The sequence below is a fragment of the Arvicola amphibius genome, chromosome 13 (assembly GCF_903992535.2).
Source record: "Arvicola amphibius chromosome 13, mArvAmp1.2, whole genome shotgun sequence".
Lineage (NCBI taxonomy): Eukaryota > Metazoa > Chordata > Mammalia > Rodentia > Cricetidae > Arvicola > Arvicola amphibius.
Genome location: NC_052059.1, coordinates 62734782 through 62739894, shown reverse-complemented (window position 1 = coordinate 62739894; position 5113 = coordinate 62734782).

The following is a 5113-nucleotide window of genomic DNA, read 5'->3' as shown; positions in this document are numbered from 1 at the left end:
GAGGCTGCAAAGGAAGCTTCCCACTTTGGCAGAGGGAAGAGTAGGAGAATTGTGTGAGTGCTTAGTGGACTTTCCTTGGACACTTGACAGGAGACGGATGATTTGAGCAATCTTGGGTTAATGGTGTCTGTCTGTCCTCTGGATCTGATTAGCTTTTCATTTGTCGTCTTTTCAGGCTATACAGAGTGACAAAAAAAAAAAAAAAAAAAAAAATGGAGAGTTTCCCTGAATGTGGACTTTCTGTTGATAGTGTATTTTTAACATTTTAAAAGATGGGTTCACTTTCAGAGTTCCCAAAAGATAGCCTCACTCTCTGTGTCCTCTTGCTGTCCCTCACCTGAAGCTGAGGTGGCTACATCCTGCTGTGCAGATGCTGCAGCTCTAAGGCCACTTCTGCCTTACTGAATAGATGAGGTGCAGTGCTAAAATGAGCCCTAAGTTCAGAGAGTGAAAAGAGGTATCCCAAGTGGCCAGAATCAAGAGTGGAAGAAGCATCCCAAGCCCCGGACTCTAGTCTGACTTTAAGGTGTAGCAGATGTGACCTGCCCCCAACAGAGAGCCTCTCTGGGGTAGCATCCACCAGCTCTACATTGCCAGGCCTGGTGATCACAGCTTTAAGCTGTGATCTCTTGTCCTCCTTTCAGGCTGAAGGCACAAACTCCTCGCAAGGGTGTTATCTGTTACTAAATGATGGTACCGCCAAGCCTGCAGGTCTAGAACATTCTCACACACACATCCTTGCTTCCCAAAGGATCTGGGCCATACCCAAGGTCTCTGGCTGGTGATTCAAAAGAAACTAAGCTTTCAAACCACACAATCTCAAAATCTTGTCCACTATTTCTTATCAGTTGCCTTGGGAAAGCATTCACCCTCTGTCAGGGTAACTATGTGGCACTGTTGATTTAAAATATATGTTTTGAAGCAAATGCATATTCACTTACAAATATGATAAATAAAATAGAGAGAGCCCTCTGCCCTTCACTCAGTTTTCCCCAAGGATAGATTCTTTTTTGTTTTTTGTTTTTTTTTTTTTTTTTTGGTTTTTCGAGACAGGGTTTCTCTGCAGCTTTTTGGGAGCCTGTCCTGGAACTAGCTCTTGTAGACCAGGCTGGCCTCGAACTCACAGAGATCCGCCTGCCTCTGCCTCCCGAGTGCTAGGATTAAAGGCGTGCGCCACCACCGCCCGGCTCCCAAGGATAGATTCTTAAAGAACTGTAGTGGAAATTCATTACTAGAAAACTGACTTTGATAAATGCAATATAGAGGTCATTCCTATCACCAGAAGAAGCTTTGACTACTTTTACTTATGATCCAACTCACTTTCTTCTTATATTCACCCCTTCCTTCACCTGCAGGAATCACTCCTCTGCTTTCCATCTCTATAATTTTGCCATTTCAGAGACATAGCATTAATGAGCTCTTGTATAGCCCAATTCTCTAGATATCCATTTGTGTCAATGCTTGGCTGCACTGCTGAGTCACATTCTGAGATCCGAATGATTCACACTTGGATAACCCATCCCCGGGGATGCTAGATTGTTCCTAGTTTGGGGCTCTAACTAGAAAATGTGCTGTAAACATACGTGAATAGATTTTTGTATAAGGTGTGTTGTTTTCTCTCTCACATAAATACCCTGAATCACAGCTGTGGTTAGTGGGCTGTGTGGTCACTGTATGGTTACTTTTCAAAGGCAGTGCTAACATTAAATGTTTCTATAAACCAAGCGATCCAGTTTCTCCACATTATTACCAGGGCTTGGTGTTGCCAAGATCTTTTATTTTAGAAATTCTGACAGGCGTTCATGGATATCTTATTGGGGCTTTAATTTGCATTTTTAGTGGATAAGGAAGGTGAAGATCTTTTCATGTTTATACCATCATTTTTCTTCTCAGAGGGGAGATTTTCCTTGTGTTATCTGTCCATTTTCAAGGAGAATTGTTTGTTTGTAGATGTTAAGCTTTGAGTCTTTTACAAACCACAGAGTGTATTCCACTGGTGGGTAAGTGACTTCCAAGTAGCTTCTCCAAATCTATAGCTTGTCTTTTCATCCTCTTCATGAGATCTTTCACTGAACAGATTTCTTTTTAATTTGATGAAATCTAATTTAGCTTGATTTTTTCCCATTAGGAATCACATTTCTTATTTTACATCTGTAAACCTTTTAAAAATGTATCTATTTATTTATGTTCAGTCAATCTGACAATGAAGATCAACCATCATATGGTCCCTCTCGTCTTCCCAGCCCCACTATGCTGCTTCTGGAGACCTGCTGCAGGACCTGCGTGTCTACGCAACCTGAGCCATAAGGAGTCACTTTTTCCACCAGGATGGCACCCAGGTAGATGGTGCCAGTGAAGAATCAGAACTCTCCCCACCACTCAACGGTGACGGCCACACTTAAGAATTCGACATGAACTGTCCCTCACAGGCACATCACTAATGGGGTGGTCCCCTTAAGGATGCTAACTTGAAAGATTTGGGGAATTCAAAGGAAGTGGAGCCTAGCTAGAAGATGTAGGCAGGTTCTTGGTTTTTGGACTGAAGACTCTCTGCCTCCTGCTTTTCATATATTTCTCCAGTATGTGTTCTCATTGCCATGGCGGTCTGTGTTACTGTGTGCCAAGAGTCAATGGAGCCAGGCTCTGTGTTCTCACACTTCCAAGACACAATTAGTTGTTTATGTCAGACATTATTTGATAATAACAAGAAACTAATGTAGCCACCATTGCTGAGGTGTCAGTGAGGCCCACTACAGCCCAAACTCCTGCCCTACCTAACACTAAGAAGAATGCTCCTTCCATGGGTGTTAACTGGTGCTGAAACTGGGGATATGACCTTTACAGCCATCTGGAGGAAGTGGGCACTGCTCTCCATTCCTCTCACTGACAACATGGTGCCTGATAAATCCAGTTCAAATAGTGGCTTGAGGTAGGAGTCACAGGACCATAGTATAATCTGAAAATGTTTCAGCTTATGGTTTCAGTAAAAAATTATTTGTCATATCAAGAACAGAAGATTTCAAACTAAATTAAAAAACTACAGTCAAACTGCGTCACCACCAGCATGACAAGAAATAGATATAACAAAGATTTGGAAACAGCTGTGATAACCACACTTCGACAAGCAATTAGGAACATAATTGCCTAAAAGAAAAATAATTAGAAAACCTCATGAAGAAAAAAATATAAGAAAATCAATTGGGAGCATGTGCTAAACTTTACAATGTATTTGTATAAAAACCTAAAAAAAATAAACAAAAACTAAAGAATCAAGTAAAAAGACTTAACTGAAAAGAAAATACGGTAGCTGAAATAACAAGTGTCTGGGTTTCTTCAGCCTCAGTAATGGAGGAGCAGATGAAATGACCTGGTGACGGGATGATAGGACATTGGAAGACAGCACATCAGAGAGGACACAGTCTGGTAGACACCAAACAGACACAAGAGGAAAATACTGAAGTGTAACCAGGTTTGAAGGATGAGTGGCTGGAAACTGTGGTGTGTGTTGACTGACGACAGCAGGAAGGTTTGGATGACTAGAAGGGGAGCTTCTATTTTCCTCCCTGCTGTTTGCCTTGGGGCTGGTCAAGGTCGTCGGTCAACTATCTAAACCTCTCCTTGTCCAAGAATCAAGCTGGAAATGCTACTGGTGAGACCAGAAGAGAATAATACTATATTCCTGCTGATCTTAAATATGTGTCCGAGTCTGGCAGAATCGCCAAGCAGAAACAGGCATTTGGGAGACACTAACTCTAAAATCTATAACTGCTAGGGTGTGTTTCTCACTTTTGCATCCAAGCTTTCAGAACTCCTCCTATGATCACTTCTTCTTTAAGAAGTACAGGTTTGTCGTGCGCCACATTCCTTGGCCGCTTGTTCTGCTCTAACATCCACAGTTGCTTGTAAGGTTAACAACATGAATTATTGAAGAGAGAAGAAGAGAGTGTCTAATCTACTTCCTCCAGAAGACACCCACATATCATAAAATGTCAGAACAGCATGAAACAGAGGCAATAAATGACTGAAATCTCTCCATAGCCAGCACAGCACCAAAGAGAATCCCCCACAATGCACCTTTAACCCTAACCCATATGGAAGCTTCAGGGTGGTTGCTATTAACACAAACATAAAATATCGGAATTTAGTGGCTTCCTTTTCAAAGAACCTTCAATGACTCAGGTTTACTAGATTTTGAAGAGAGATCACATCTTGTGATGGGCAAGAGAAGGATTATTGTGTTCTTCTGCTCCACAAAAATTTCCAAATGGTGGTGCTAGCAAAACTCTGTGCAGAACATTTTCTCTTCAACTCTAATAATAGATCTGAAATTCAGACAAAATAAAAACAAAAAAGATTCTGGATTAGCCAGCAGAATGTGTAGCCAGCAAAGTCATTTTGAACCTCGGCCTGCCTCCCTGCTCTTGAGAGGTCATAGCACAGAAAGGAAGTTCATAGTTACCCACAGATTTCTAGGGAGTTTCGGCTGAGGAAAACTGGAGGGGGAAGTTGTAAGGTTCTTGGTACATGCAGAGCCTCTTGCTCTCCTCTGACACCAGCAATGTTCCCTACGATACAGTGCTCCATTAACCTCTTAGCCATTCCTAGTCAATGGCTTACAAGCTCCAGGTCTGGTCCCTAAGACTAGAAACATTGGCATCCTGCATATTTTTGATGAATCACTCATTTCTGCAGTGAGAACTTTTCTCTTGTCTTTCTTCTGCTGTGGTCAGGAAGGAAGCTCATCAAGGAAATCCAGGTGCATGCACTCTGTCAAGGATTACCAGAAAGTGTGAGTGTTAATGGGATGAAGGTACCTTATCTGCATGAGGCAGCTCCTTAGGATAGAACTTCAGAGGCAATGAAGTTTAGAAGATGCTTGTGTGCTGCCCTCAACCCTCACATTTAAGAGGGAACCTTTGGATTTGCCGAGGCTTCAAGTCTAGCACTGTAATGAGAGCGAAGGAATACAAAAGGAGATGCAAAACAGCTAATGCTTTGAGAAAGCTCTAAAGGGGGAATATGGGTGAAAGAATTGGAGACTAATAAAGCTCAGCAAAATAGTCGTGTGAAGTATATATTTCACATTGTAAAGTATATTAAAGTATCAAAATCA